This window comes from Zootermopsis nevadensis, unplaced genomic scaffold (genome assembly GCF_977971745.1).
Source record: "Zootermopsis nevadensis isolate Lab colony 2312 unplaced genomic scaffold, Znev_1.0 Znev_ptg000021l, whole genome shotgun sequence".
NCBI lineage: Eukaryota > Metazoa > Arthropoda > Insecta > Blattodea > Termopsidae > Zootermopsis > Zootermopsis nevadensis.
The window spans coordinates 4,205,334-4,221,740 of record NW_028259153.1 but is presented as its reverse complement, the minus strand read 5'-3'; the positions used below and the strand labels follow the sequence as shown (position 1 = coordinate 4,221,740).

Here is a 16,407-nt window from a genome sequence, read left to right as displayed (position 1 = left end):
AACAAATGTCAATCACGCTCTACTTCAAGAGTGTATGGTTTGTACGATGTGGAAACAATTAAATTTAATTATTCGTGTTTTTTCCCGTCTAATCACAATTGTATATAAATAAAATTATACATAAGATATTACGTAATATCTTATGTATAATTTTATTTATATACAATTGTGATTAGACGAAAAAAACACGAATAATTAAATTTTAATTCACAATATGACGCAATTATATCAAATTAAAATTAAGTTCTGACGGTGACGGCTCTGATAACAAGAAATGCAAAAAAGGACATGGTGACGTTTAAGTTTGGAGGAAGTCTGGATGGAATCAGTTTCCGTGAAGATGTTTTATAATTTTATTTTTTAAAAAAATACATTTTATAAATGTTTCAATGCGATTTACAAAAATAATACTACAATAAATTTGAACTTTCAGAACAAAAAAATTCAATTCCCGTCAAATTTGACGGGCCATGCTACGCTAATTGTTTTGCAGTACTTCAGTTATCTGTCACTCCATTTCGTAAGCTTTGGAATACTTCTCAATTGCAGACAAATTTAACAAAAAATGTATTCCAACCTCTACTCCTATCACGTTAACAAATTCTATATTTTTTGACGGCGTAAAAATGTTTTATCCTGTGTTACTTAACGCCACATATAAAATGACTATGTGAGTTCATAGTCACACTGTTGGTTTCGCTGGGCTTTGTTACATTACTAATTAATTTTCTTTCTTTTATTCTTACTTTCTCTTCATTCTACGTACCTAGAGAGTAGACATACGCCATGAATAATTGAAACAACAATTTTATTGCCTCTCATAAGGCTACACCTCTCATTTTTATTCACTGGACTCTTATTGGTTTTTGAATATAGTTACGTACTACGCTTTATACTAGGCTCAACAGAGTAGAGCGCTTCTGAAATTCGTAAAATTTACTCTAATAAATAGAGAATGATTGCGATGATGATGATGATAAAACGAGGATGAAGACGACGGCTACTAAGTCGCTGATGACTTGAATGATGTCTAGAGGCCAAGCCCTCAGCGTTCTCCAGTGTTTCACGTCCCCCAAAGGCGCTCATAAAAAATCAATTTAGTTTTTTTTTTACAAGCAACTCGAGATCCAAAGTGAATATTTTAGAGGCGAGAGGGAAGACTGCAGCTAAAGAAGGAAAAGAGAAATTGGTAGGGGCGTAGGTTTAGGGGATGGTATATAACATTTGGGGGTGGCGGGTGGAGAGAGCTAGCAAGTGGGTGGGACAGTTTAAGAGGTCTGAACGTGGAAAGTGGGTAGTTTATAAGGAGAGAGCGATAGTCAGACCTACATACAAAATCCTCCAACATGTTTTTCTGATATTTGGATGGTTAGCTGGCTGAAATGTAGATTTCTGAATGTGCTGTTTTCTCGTATTCTTTAAAAGTTGACTTCTGGAGTAGAGAAGGGGAGATCACGGAGTAAACATTTGAGTCAAATAGCAACGAACACGTGTAGAAGTGATGGCTGCGACCACAGCGTATAGCAGGGACATGTGTTGGTTGCGAAACTGGGAATGTCTGCAGGCGGGCCAACTCTCGAATACTAATATGGTCTCCAGATCACTATGAATGGAACAGACGAGCAGTAAATATTTGCTTACGAAACCTGACTCAGGATGCACCTACGCGTAATCATTTCCTTTACAGCAGTGATTTCTAAACGATTTCTCATATCTGTTAAATTTCCTTAATACATTTTAATTATATATTTTAGTGTACTTAAGATTGATAGAAATGTAATGATTCGAATTTACTATAACAAATGCAGATAGTTGACTTCTGGGTTGCAACGCCGTGTAGTCTGGTACAAGTTGATGGACGTTTTAGAGGTCCTTGCTGTCTCCATAAACAGACCAATTATTTCCTTAATGATGGAGACAACAAGTATCTCTGAAACGTCGATAAACGTCTACCAAAGTAAATGTTACTAAAAGGTGGTTCTTCATACTCGCCGTCCTTGAGGACCTCAAATCCTTCTAGAAGAGTTGTTACCCTCTACATGATTGCTCTTGTGTGTAGGATATAACCCCATGAAAGATTCCATTGCCATTTTTGTGTTAGTAGGTGCAAAAGGGGGGGGGGGGTGATACCCAGCACCTATGGATTACTAATCACATTATATAAATTACAGCCAAAGGACTCTCATATCTACCGTAAAACTTACATACTATTTAGACCTGTAGTTTCAAAATATAAAGCATATAAAATAACTAGTAGAACTTGTCTTAAAATAAATTAAAATTAATTATATTACAATCTTAAGAATATATTAGCATTTTCACCAAAATTGTTAATCGTACAAAATAACGCTTTTGTGCAATTAAATCCAGATTATAGAAACGAGGCTGTGTTACACATTCCAAATCACGTACCTTCCTGGCTGTGCGTGTGGTGATCGCATTAGAGCGTCAAGCCGCGAGTGGTTGCCTAGTTATGAAACAGTAATACGTATCATCTCTTTATGCATTAAGAGGTGACTTAACAGCGGGATAGACAACAAGATAACAGGCTTGGCTGAATATACGTGAAGAAGGCTGAAATTTAAGCAAGAAATACACAGGTAGTTCGGTGGACCTTGTGTTGTGGAAACCTCACTTAAGTGAAGCTCAATCTAAGGTTCGTGTTTCATCGAACAATGTATTGAAGAGCATCGCTTTTATCCTTGGTACTTACTTAGCTTTTCTCTTTCCAGTAGATAATGAACTGAACTGGTAACCAGCGATGCCCTAGTGGTTCCTTCGCGGATGTTGAAGCATTTTATTTCTGTAAACTGGCCGGTCACCTTGGCCACGTGGTATAGGGTGTGGGTTTTGGTCGCTTGGATACTGCAATCTCGGATTCGAACTGCGCTTAAGAGACAGATGTGTGCACTCGCCTTAATGTGTTGTACTGCCCTGTGGAGGTGAAGTTTTGTAAAAGGCCAATCTCCTGTTCAAAGAGTCCTGCCACTTTTTATTAATAAAACAAACTTTCGAAACCTCAAAAGCAGGGGTGGCCTGAGTTCTCCAAGAACTGCAGACCGAGAGGGAAAACAAATTTTTACCTGCCTGTGGCGTCATTACCATGGCAACTGAAATTTGACACACCTCCAGAAGACGGAATGAATACGTATTAAAGAGATGAACAGATATGACATATAAAGCCGTGAAAATATTTCAGAATGTCGATGTGGATACGCCGTGAGTTTAGAGTCCTTGGTGTAGTTGAGACCACAGTTACAAGAATTGACCTCAGCCCAAAAGAAGGATACGTAAAACACAACAGTACAAATTGACAAGCAAACCAAGTGAAATGGTCGAAACCGTTTACTAGTGAAGTGACTCTCCGGAGATTGGAGTAAAATTTAGACCCAGAAAATAAATTAAAATTCTCAAACACAACTTCCGGGTGAAAAAGAATGACAGACCGATGTCGTCATGCAGACAAGCGTTAGCTGCGGGGAAGGAAACGTGCAGGGTTGTGGGCTGATGGTTGACACTCGCGCGGCACCACCTCTCCCGCGAAGAATCAACCACGAGGCCATCTCCGCTTGCCTGGCGCCTTGCTCGCCGAATTATAAACGGTGACCGTGGACCATGCTAGGCTTAACAACGCACTGATTTTGTTGATCGTGATTTTGCGTTGAATTACTAGTGACGAGAATGCTTAGACTGTAGAATGAAAACATGAGTTTATTTCGCACGATGGATGTGTGGTATCTGGTAACAGTGACGTTTCCAGCTACCAACTTAAGTTGTTGATTATAGCGGATAATAAACTAGTTTATTCATAGACTTTTTCTCAGAAAATTGCATAAAGTTTTTTAAGGGAAAAGCATGCCAATTTTGTAAATGAGCTGATACAATGTTTCTGTGAAATACGATGTGACGAGACGTGTAGTATCAAACAAACAAATTTTAAGATTATCGTTAATTAAACAACGATTTTCTTGTTTTAAAAATGTGGATTTATTAACACTCACAGTTTTTACAATTACTTATTTTCTTGACAGTATTTCACAATTTTGAATATAGGTAAACAAAACTGATAACCAAAAACATATTCTTTTTTATCACAAGAGATTCGATACTACACTCGGGCCCAGTATCACATTCTCGACATAGATGCACGTACTTAGAAGGCATGTTACCATGGGCAACCGACTTGGCTTGAGGGCAACTGATACGGGCGACTTACGGCGGTCTCTTCGGAAGTCTTTGCCTCGCCTTGCCGAAAATATTTATCTTAGGTTTCAGTTCTGCACGGCAATTCAAGTCATGCACCCTTGTCCACTGTCAGATGAATTTTAAATTCGTAGCAGAATCGCCATAATTTTTTCCAAGAATTTTCTCTCCTTGGAATTCTAGGTTACTGTGTTATGCTGTCTTCTGGGTTTTTGCGCCTTGTAGTCTGGTAGGTGTCCACCAAAGTTTCAGAGGTCATGCTGCCTCCATCACCAGGGCGATGAACTCATCGTTGGTGGACAACTACCAGACTACAAGGCGCAACAACACAGGAGACTGCAATCTTCAGATTTACCGCTGTGGAAACCACAAATCTTAATTTTAATAATACCCCAAATTGTGATCTCAGATTTTGGGTTATGACCTCTCCGGGTGAATTCCCCCTGTGTGGACAGACAATCTCCGTAGTTTGGTGACTGTGCTAAGTAGTACATTATGAATGCTTGTCTGACGAACGTTTAAAATGACCATTGTGAATGACTCTTGGCAGACAATTTTCCGGACATCGAGCGATATCAACTTTAGAATAAGCGCTTGTTCACACCGTTAGCTACAGTTTCTCTTACCTTGCACAATTATTTATTTATGTTTTGATATTCCAGTCATAATCATATTTTATATAGTCATTGTATTTCTCCTAATAGTTCCTACGATTCAGTAGGTACCTAGGTTTTTTTCTCGGGGATAAATCAGTCGGGGTCACTCAATTGTATTTAGTTCCGAGACTAAGAATAAATGAATATTTATTTAATTATTTAATTGTTGTTTATTTAATGATGGGGTCCTCAGTGGCCGCGCGGTCTGAGACGTGGGCCTTGTGCCACTTGGTCACTGGGACCGTGGGTTCGAATCCCACTCAAGCCATGGATGTCTGTCCGCGTTTTTCTGTGTTGTGCTGTCCTGTGTACAGGTAGAGGCCTTGCGACGGGCCGATCCCTCATCCAAGGAGTCCTACCAAAATGTCTATAGATCGAGCCAACGAAAAGTTGGGACCCGCAGTGCTCAGGCACTTGAAGAACGGGTCGTTCCCAGTATCCCAGTTATTTAATGATACTGTCAGAACTTCACACTGCGTGGAATGAAATGATTGAACGGCAAACGAATAATAAAAAGTCATGGAAGGAAGTAATCATGGCTTAATTTATATAATATCCAGACAATTACCTGGAGAGATTGAGAAAAAATTATAAACCATCATTTAGGACATTCATGCTCCGGGCTGAGATTTAAACACCGGATCTTCCGAATATAAAGCAGGAATTATAATCATAATTCTACGTGTTACGTCTACTATTGGATGAGTGCAGCTATAGGAGTATTTGACTGGAAGTATCATTTTGTATAAAGATTAAAAACGATTTGCTGTGGGTTTATTACAGATGAAGTGGACTATAAACTTGAGCTTCGACAAATACTGCCCGATTGTCATGTGCGAGATAAAGAGATTGGTAGAAGAGAATGAGAAGAACGAGCGTTGCTAGGGAAGGTTTTACTGGTGTTTCTAACGTTTTACTTAACAGCATTTTGTCATTCTATTTCCTGGTCACTACCATAAACGCTACACGAGCTTCGGACTTGATAAACTGTCGATAAAGTCTAAAGCAATCAAGTCTTGTGCAAAGACAACAGCGGAGGACACAGACTGAACAATAGTGTCAAAGAAGTAGGACCGGAGATAAAGGAGGTGGTAAGAAGGAGAGACACAAGGCAAACTAAGTTTCTTTTTGTATCTTATACGCGTCATGTTTGTGTTTGATTAAATATATTTATTTTGTACAGTCTATACACAAACGTTTGAAGTTTATTTGTGTTGTAAAAATTATATAATATTAAAACATTTTGTTGTGTAAAATATTATATTAGCGCTCTTAATCGTAAATACGATTTTACATTATACTCATTCCAAGAAAAATAATTAAACATTAATTCCACAGATAAATACGAGGGTCGCTCATTAAGTAATGCCCCACATTTTTTTCCTCAGAACATATTTATTCAAGATGGCTCAAATTTAGTGACAATATAAATCAATGTTTCCTTTACACATACTATTTTTCCACATAGTCCCCATCAACTTGTACGGTTTTACGCCAGCGTGGAACAAGTGCATGCATGCCTTGCCAGTACCAGCTCTTGTCCTGTGCACGTAGCCATGTCCTCACTGCTTGAATCACGCTCTCGTCATCTTCAAATCTTGTTCCGCGGATAGCATCTTTAAGTGGCCCAAAGAGATGGAAGTCGGAGGGTGCCAGATCTGGACTGTAGGGTGGATGGGGTAGCACCGTCCAACCCAATTTGGTGATTTCTTCCCAGGTTCTCAGACTTGTGTGAGGGCGTGCATTGTCGTGCAGGAGCAAAATTTCTGCTGGATGCTTGTGAGGCCGAACTCGTCGAAAACGCTTCTTGAGGGTTTTCAGGGTCCTGATGTACGCGTCTGAATTGATGGTCGCACCTCTTGGCATCACATCCACAAGAATGACGCCATCACTGTCCCAAAAGACAGTCATCATGACTTTTCCGGCGGAGGGAGTTGTCTTGAATTTCTTCTTTCTCGGTGATTGAGGATGATGCCACTCCATTGACTGCCTTTTTGTCTCTGGCTCGAAGTGGTGTATCCAGGTTTCGTCACCTGTAATGATCCGGGACAGAAAGACCTCTCCCTCAGCATCAAAACGCTCCAACAATTCAGAAGAAATCGTTTTCCTTTGAATCCTGTGGTCTGCTGTGAGACTTCGTGGAACCCATCTTGCGCACACCTTCGAATATGCGAGAGCCTGGATAATTGCAATCACACTTCCATTGCTGACTGAAAGCTGTTGGGCCAATTGTCGAGTTGTGATGCGCCGATCCTCACGAATAATGGCATCCGCGCGGTTCAACATGTCTGGAGTGGTGGCTGTGGCAGGACGCCCAGAGCGCGGCAGATCACGGAGCTCGGTTTCTTCACTTCCTGAAGCTTTAACTCTCTTAGCCCAGCGACCAACGGTGCTCCTATCGACTGCACAGCTTCCATACACAGCACACAAACGTTTATGAATGTTCACCACCGTTTCTTTTTCAGCAACAAGGAATTCAATTACAGCTCGTTGCTTGTAACGAGAGTCGTTCACAGACGCCATTTTAACAGTTCACTACAGCTTCGCTATCGGTTGGAATCATTTGAAACTCCGTACACGAACGCGGGAAACATCAAATCTCAAGCATGTAAAAGTACACTTTTCTATCTTCATTATTGGCTGAGAAAAAAAATGTGGGGCATTACTTAATGAGCGACCCTCGTATAACGTCTGACTACAATAAGCAACTTACCATGAAAATGGAAAGCTACAAACGAAACTACGGATTATTATAATATATTGCATTAAATATCTAATAGTTTTTAAAATATTTTAAATTGATAAAAACCTGAAGACGACGGTATTACCCGTCGAAACATGTCGTTTTAATAAAAGCGCTAAAAAATATAATGTAAAATCGTATTTACGATTAAGAGCGCTAATATAATATTTTACACAACAAAATGTTTTAATATTATATAATTTTTACAACACCAATAAACTTCAAACGTTTGTGTATAGACTGTACAAAATAAATATATTTAAGTTTCTTTGTATGACATGGGATCAGTAGTAGTGACAGAGGACAGGTAAGCGATGTAATGAGACAGATGTTAACAAAATAAACGTAATGAACCAAAAATACGACGAAGTGATTTGGTGGGATTATACACTTAAAGCAATGTACATTAGAGTGTGTTGGTTAAAATAAATAAGTATAAGAACATAACAAGTAATTCTGTGGAGCAGAGTCTGTCTTGAAGAGCTAATAATCACACAATTAATATTGTGTTTTAACACTGAACCCCCCCGAGGAGGAGAAGATTGCCAGATTACGTTACTGAGGCCACTATCATCCCAGGCCGGGAGGTGGTACGGCTTGGGGAGGGTAAAGCGGTGAAAAGTAATAAAAGAAAACCAAATGAATCTACTTCGAATAATCGAAGTATATTATTTAATAAGAAATATTTAAATATAGGATAAAAAGAATCAAGACACCTTTCAGGGCTCAAACTCCGGCTGGGTATCCAACCCCAGAGACCCAACTCAACCCCCACTAACCCTGACTTGCCTTCCGATTTTCTCCTCGAGTCGTTCTCTCTCCGGCGGACACACACAGACTGTCCTTCTGCCCTGCTGTCTCATCAGGGTCTCGAAGCCGCCGACTCCAAAGAACTTAGATATGGGAGATAAGCCACTTCGAGCCATGAGGCATGGCTCAACACAGAATTTTGGAATTCAACGTCAGAGATTGTCCTAGAGGAATTCATCTCAGCTGTTTCGTGTTAGAACCTCAGATCCGATATAATTCAAAACTAACTTCTGGAAATATGAAGATTTCTTGAAACGTTCGATATCTTTTATTATACAGAAGCACGTATGCAATCTCGGACAGTCGACAAGGGACGGTCCTCTAGTTTGTGAGTTAGATGTAGGAGTAACGATACACGATTCTGTGTTATGAACTTGCTTTTGCAGAAAAATTTAAATTTGCCAGATGATTTGTCTGGGTGTGAAACGAGATCTCTAACTTTGAGAAAAGGATATAAATTTCACGTATTTGGAAATAAAGTAGTTAGGGAAATGATTCGATCTTACCAAGAATGTAATGAGTGAATATCTGGGGCATTACATACCAAGGAAGTTTTCTGAGTTGTAGAACAGAGAAAAGCAGTAGCTAAGATGTTCTAATGACGCGAATAGGATGGGGTGTGGACAAGGAACTAGCAAGACATTTTGGCTGGATAATATCTTGAAAAACCGAGGAGATGGAAAGTCGACTTCAAGGTGGATTCTGTGGAGATAAGTTGTGGATTTCAGTACGCTTGTATGGACAAAACTTCGAGCTTTGCTATTAGATACGTCGAAACTTCTCGTCCTGCTGTGGGTTTATAGAAGCCGCAGTATATGAGATGTTAAAAACGTGAAAGTTGCAGAAAGAGAGATTAGAAGATCGAAAAGAATTATAAATGAGAAATGAAAAAAAAATGAAAATCCGAAAAAGAGACAATTATAAAGTGATAAATACGAAGTTGAAGGGAGAAAGATAAAGTTTAAAATTCGGGGTAGCGATAGCTACAGAGTGAAATGAAATTCGTAAAAGTAAGAAATGGAAAGGAAAAATGAGAGATTACGAGGTTAAAAGCAATCACATGACCTCTTTTCCTTGTAGGACCGAGATTAAAAGAAATCGAGAGGTTATTTATTCATCCGCATTCTTGGCTGGTGACACATTCTCGTTTGAAACTAATCTTACATTGCAGCAACAGCAACTTGTGGCTGGTATTCATAAATATTGCATACGAAGAGAGGGAGGAATTTGAAGATTAAAATGCACTTTAGAATTCCAATAGTGCTGAAGGAGACGGTTGTGGACGAGGCTAGTGGTGGAAGGAGGGGAATTTTGGCACTTTACCAGCATTCTTGCTTACATATTTCCTCAAAATTCAGAGGTTGATTTTAGAAGATTTCGCTGCAAAGTCCAGAAATTTCACGAAAGGGAATGGGACCAATTTTATCGTACGATGTTTAATTTATATTCAGTGCAAGTATTAATATTTAAGGTTTAAATGCGTCATGTTTGTGTTTTATAATCAAAATATATAATATAGTTCAGGTCTATACACAAACTTTATTTACAGATGTTAAAATTTAAAATTTAAAATTTGCGCTATTCATCGTTACAACGATGTTACAATACTGCGCAGTATTGTAACATCGTTGTAACGATGAATAGCGCAAATTTTAAATTTTAAATTTTAACATCTGTAAATAAAGTTTGTGTATAGACCTGAACTATATTATATATTTTGAAGTATTAATATGTGTGTGGCTTGTGTCAGCGAATGATCTGATTCTTACTGAACACTCTTGGCTTAAGTTTTGAAGGCACTGATTCTGTCCCAACCACAACTCGTTATCCGATTGGAGATATCGTGGTTTAACGTAAATAATTCAGGGATGTTGTGCATGTCTACATCCGCTTTTACGCTGATGTTACAAATTTGTTTCTTCTCATACCTGTCTTCCTGTGTAAAACCCAGCAGGTTGGTGGTATCAGGTAAGCCATACATTTGTATTCAACAGCTAACTGGTTCTGGTGTCAGTTGCAAACGAGATATGTCATTGTTATGCTTCAGTGTACCCAGGACATTGCCTGCACAGAACCTTAAAATAGGCCACGGTAACTTTTCTTAACATTTATAACTCTTGAGATGGTAAAGTTCCGTCATATTGTGATATAATAAATATATATTGTTTAAATCTTGTCCGTCTAATCACAATAAATTCTTATTAAATATTAAAATGTTACATTAATTAACATTTAAAGTATTTAAAATATTAAATGATGTTCTTTATCGAAATATTCGAATATTAAAATATTACATTAATTAACATTTAAAATATTTAAAATATTAAATGATGTTCTTTATCGAAATATTCGAATATTAAAATATTACATTAATTAACATTTAAAATATTTAAAATGTTAATTAATGTAATATTTTAATATTTAATAAGAATTTATTGTGATTAGACGGACAAGATTTAAACAATATATATTTATAACTCTGTCCCGTGTATCTTTCGGCGTTACGCAGATGAACGAGAGTCAATAATTTCCACAAGAATCAATGAATCAATCAACTTTTACAGTAAATTTTATGTATGTATGATACAAATCTGTTTATGAATCTCTGTGTGTATCATACACGATTGACTAATGACGCTAGATGGCAGAATACACAATTTCCGTAGTGCTGCTACAATTAGGCAACCTTTAGAAACAATTAAAAAGTAATAAGGGTACGAAACAAATATATAAATACCGAAACGTAGCTCTTTAGAAACAAAGCGAGTCAGGTTACATATCCACACAAAATCATCGTGTATTTGTGTTTGTAAAATAATCTATAAAAATGTAATGGTACAGTCAGTAACTTCTGAAATGCAATTATATCCGTACCTACGTATGTTTTTTTCTATTCCTTAATTTCTTTCAATGCTTTCAGCTCTTTTCTTGTTTCCTTGGCCATTTTAGTTCGTTCTTTTTATATTTCTCCTTCCGTTCTCCCTTTTTTAACTTCCTATCCCCTCTTTTTGTCTCTCTTACGTTTCGCCTTTATTTATTATTGTTTCTGTCTCTCTTCCTTTATTTTATCTTCGTTACTTCATTCTTTTTCTTTTTGTTTGTTTCCTTTCCCCACATTTTATGTCTTCGCTAACCTGCTTCGTTTGTGTCTTCCTTTGTGCAATTTCAAGCCCAGTGACAGTTTCGCACTGCGAGTGTTTAGACAAGACGAATGGCTGCTGGAAGGTGCGGTCAAGTGAACTGAATGAACTCAATAATGATCAGTCGCCAACTAATCGGTTGAACTATTGACGCTTATTGAATTACAATTTTTGGTAGAGTACAGCAAAGTTCTCAGCAACTGAGCCAAAACTATTCTTTTGCGGAGATAACAACTAGTGATATAAAATTTGTGCTGTGAAGTAGTGATGCGGGTATATATATATAAGGAGTAACTTTCATAGGCTTAGAGGAAGCAGCGAGCAAAATAAGTCAGCAGTATATACGAGGTGCGATCGGAAAGTTTCTAGACTGCGCCTATAAAAACCCGTACACTTATCTCAGGTATTAAATTCATCCATCACCCTCGAAGTAGATCCCCTGGGAGTGAACACAACGATCCCAGCGCCGCTGCCAAGCCTCGAAGCATCCCTGGAAATCTTTCTTTGTCAGCCTGTCAAGTACCATCTGCGATTCTGCCTGAATCTCTTCTATCGTCTCAAATCTCCTTCCCTTTAGCTGAATTTTCATCTTTGGGAAGAGGAAGAAGTCACACAGCGAATAAGGAGGGTGCGGGATGACGGCCATGGTGTTTGAGGCCAAAAACTGACGAACTTTGAGGGCGGTGTGCGCTGGCGCGTTGTCATGATGCGTCGCATGTGGAGTTCTTCCTTTAGAATCAGCTGACAGGTCCCATAGCCTATCCCAACAATGTCGCACAAGTCGTTGATGGTACGACGTCGATCTTCGTGAATGGCCTGCCGAATCTTCGTAACATTTTCGGGCGTTGTGCTCGAAGATGGTCGTCCAGAACGCTCGTCATCATCGACAGAGGTTCGGCCATTTTTAAAACGTGAATGCCACACAAAAGTTTGTGCACGACCCATTGCGGACTCCCCAAATGCTTGCTTTAGCATTTCATAGGTTTCCGTAGCCGTTTTGGCGAGTCTTTGGCAAAATTTGATGCACACGCCATTCCGAAATCGCAGGAGGGTCGGTGTAATGCACTACCAAAACGCCCGTAACTAAGAAACAAATGCTAATTCGATGATTCCGGCTTGCACACTGATTCACTATGAATGTAGGCCGCACCCCCTAGCGGCAGAAGCTCGTACTACATCCGGTTCGCCCTCTATTGACACAGTCGTGAAACTTTCCGATCGCACCTCGTATATGTATCACTACTACGGAGCCCCTCATGACTGCTTCATTTCCGGATGTCTGTTGGGTTCCTCACTCCTAATCTCCTTTCTCCAAAACTTCTTCGCGTAAATGCTCAGTACCCACAAAGTTCCGGTGCCAGGCTTAAATAATGACAAGGAAGGGATGTGAATAGTCTACTTGAAACAGTTGTCATCTGAGAGTGTTCTTTGATGTCTAATGTGTACCGCGCAACTGGCCCACCAATCACACCCACAGGTAGGGGTGATAGTGGACGTTTATGTTCTCAGTTGCATTGATCTCACAGCCAAATGGTCTTATCTCTACGCACGGTTCGATGGGTTGTGTGTTATTGTGCGAACGTTGCTAAACTTGCTGGCAAAAACCGAAATGGGTCGACACAAATTTATTGTGTGGTTTAGCCACATCACGTTCTATACCTCGTTCAACACTTGGCCTTCTATTTGTTTTACTGTCCTGCAAAGCTTGAATAATGCAGGCGTAAGAGTTATGGTGCATGGAATTGTAAAGTAAGTGTAATGGTTACATAATTCTATCTTGTGTCATGTTCTTTTTGTACGTAAAATAATGTTTTTACCCTATCATGCCCCAGTATTTATATACAAGGTCATGTCATTGGATTTGCTATATTAGAGAATTTCATTCTAGGATTCTAGGTTTTTATCAGCATCATCAGCTGATATAAAAGTAATATTTTGGTTCCACACCAGATTGCATGAACGTCTACTAACCACTTACAAGAGTATTTATTTTTTATTTAGTGTTCTGTCTGCCGACAGGTCCATATGAACAGGATCCTTCCATCCTTTTCTCGGACTGGGACCTGTTCATATACGTTCTTGGCAGATGATCCAGAAGTGGTTTGCCATTGCCTTCTTTTGTGTGTGAATGGAGTAATTGTTGGGATGCCACTGAGGAAAACTCCGTGTTGCCTAGACCACGGCCTTGCCCAACACAAGTTATAAATTCGGGCACCACCGGGAATCGAACCCGAGACCCCAGGATTACAAGGCCAGCCTTATAACCGCTGGACCACCTCATCTTATTATTTATTTAGTGTTCTGTCTGACGACAGGTCCATATGAACAGGATCCTTCCATCTTTTTCTCGGACTGGGACCTGTTCATATACGTTCTTAGCAGATGATCCAGAAGTGGTTTGCCATTGCCTTCTTCTGTGTGTGAGTGGAGTAACTGTTGGGATGCCACGGAGGAAAACTCCGTGTTGCCTAGACCACGGCCTTGCCCAACACAAGTTATAAATTCGGGCAACGCCGTGAATCGAACCTGAGACCCCCAGGATTACAAGGCCAGCGTTCTAACCGCTAGACCACCGTGGCGTTCCTACAAGAGTATAGGACGCCATAACCCAGACAACCACAGTCGCTTTCACCACTGTGAATAGATAAATACTTGAGAGTCTGAATTTTGGATGGTGTCAAATAGCACATGTATCTAACATGCCCGTATTACTATAAGTAAGTACACTGTAAATACATTTTTTTGTAGTATCGAAACTACGTTATTTTCCAACGTTGAGCACACAGAATTTTCCTGATATGTGTGTATGTTTAGCGTAATTTATGGTCATGTCCTGTTCATTTGATTGGGTAACCTCTGTGGTGTATCTCGCCCACACCTGCTGGACATTGGGTCTTACAGTAAATCTCTTTGTTCTAGTATAATTGGTTTAATGGGATGTGACAGGCCTTTCAGTAATTAATCTACACACAGCGGCCCTCAGACTGTTACAGAGAACATGATCCTACCCTTATGGCGTTATTGTTATTAAACTTCCTGCCACGATGCGCAGTTATGACTTGAGGGATATTCTGTAAGCTTTAATTGCGGTAATAGTACTGAGAAACAAACAAACAAACAGACAAGGAGTAAGAAATAAATAGGCTCATATCGTATTATTATTATTATTATTTAGTGTTCTGTCTGACGACAGGTCCATATGAACAGGATCCTTCCATCCTTTTCTCGGACTGGGACCTGTTCATATACGTTCTTGGCAGATGATCCAGAAGTGGTTTGCCATTGCCTTCTTCTGTGTGTGAATGGAGTAATTGTTGGGATGCCACGGAGGAAAACTCCGTGTTGCCTAGACCACGGCCTTGCCCAACACAAGTTATAAATTCGGGCACCGCCGGGAATCGAACCGGAGACTCCAGGAGCTCATATCGTACAGAGTTTTGATTTATTGACTGTTAAAGTTATGTGCAGATATTCTGTGAATTAATATGTTTTTAATTATTTATTCTTTTTTTTATTATTTGTGTGCTACATCAGTAACCGGAAGGCCAATTACAGACACAACACAAAAAGAACACAATAATAAGTATAGAAAAATAACAAACATATCATTAAAATGTTACATGTGTGTAGAGGAAGTTAATACATGAAGGCATGTTACTAATGAATACATCGATATATTTGTTATAATACTTCAAATAAATTAAATCAATTAGATTAAAAATGAAAGAAATATGAAAAACAAAGAAGGTTCTAGATCAAAGAATTTATGAATTAGAATGTACATCGTGCTCGGGCATGTGTGGAGGAGAATGGAGGAACAACATTTGAGCATCTTTTATAAATAAACATCCTTCTCCTTATACTTGGCAATAAAGGCATACATTGAAATTTATTTTTGGTTATTATTTTGAAAAATAAGTATTTGCGACCCCACGTTCATAGGAACATTTTTTCTTATTTTTGATCCGGGAACACGCACACAAAATTTGTAAACATACTTTTGACTCACTCTGTACATTTGAAACTTAAAATCATTTTTCCTTATTTCACTGCAGTAGGGTATGACTTAAGTTCATTCTTGTTTACCGTCATTCCTTTGAGAAACTCAGAAGTTAAAAAGAGAACAGCTGACAACTAGTATCCGCACTACGTCGAGAATTTCATCACAGAAATTGATTCATTGTGTCTCCCGGTCGCGCTCGTCGGGGCCCACTCTCGGTAAGACTGGAGCAGGATAACAGAATTCTTCGTGCAGATATTCCGACTGACAGACGATTGGAAGGGGGATTCAGAAAGTCACAGGAAGAAAATACATACTAAAAGTTAAAAAAAAGAGAAAGTCGATAAGACGTTAGAGCAAATGCAGTTGGGACAAATTGGTACATGTCGAATCGAAGGAAGGACTATTTGAATCGAAAAGCAGAAGTAGCTGGAAAGCCTCGTAACCTTAGGCGTGTCAAAAGTAGAACATAACTTCAGTGGCGGTTTTTTATATACGCATCACATCCACTTACAAGTAGCTCGACTCTACAAGAATTTGCGATACTTACACGTATATTACAGCGCAGCAGCGTTTAGAATGGTTTATGTTATGTTTAAATATATAAATAAATATATTTATAAAAATAATATATTTGAAAGTGATGTTGACATGTTTTATTATTTTAATTCTCATATTAGTGGTGTTATCGCTCACAAAAACATAATCTGATTTCTCTTTATCTTAATTTTCATATTTATATTTATTTTTATAAAGTTTATATATTTTATATAACTTCGTTAATTTAGCTAGTCACTATACTGACTGAGCTATATAGCGAAGAGGTATTAACTAATATTATTAGAATATATTAAA

General features: G+C 38.7%; 1 long non-coding RNA gene across 1 annotated transcript; it reads right to left on the bottom strand.

The window, feature by feature from the left end:
* Nucleotides 1-474: 474 nt before the first annotated feature.
* LOC147873093 (uncharacterized) lies at nucleotides 475-2,927 on the bottom strand. The gene is made up of 3 exons (XR_015536145.1): nucleotides 2,714-2,927; nucleotides 2,413-2,574; nucleotides 475-1,603 (listed from the first exon to the last, which is right to left on the bottom strand). It is a non-coding gene; the product is annotated as an uncharacterized LOC147873093 (long non-coding RNA).
* Between the last annotated feature and the right edge of the window lie 13,480 nt (nucleotides 2,928-16,407).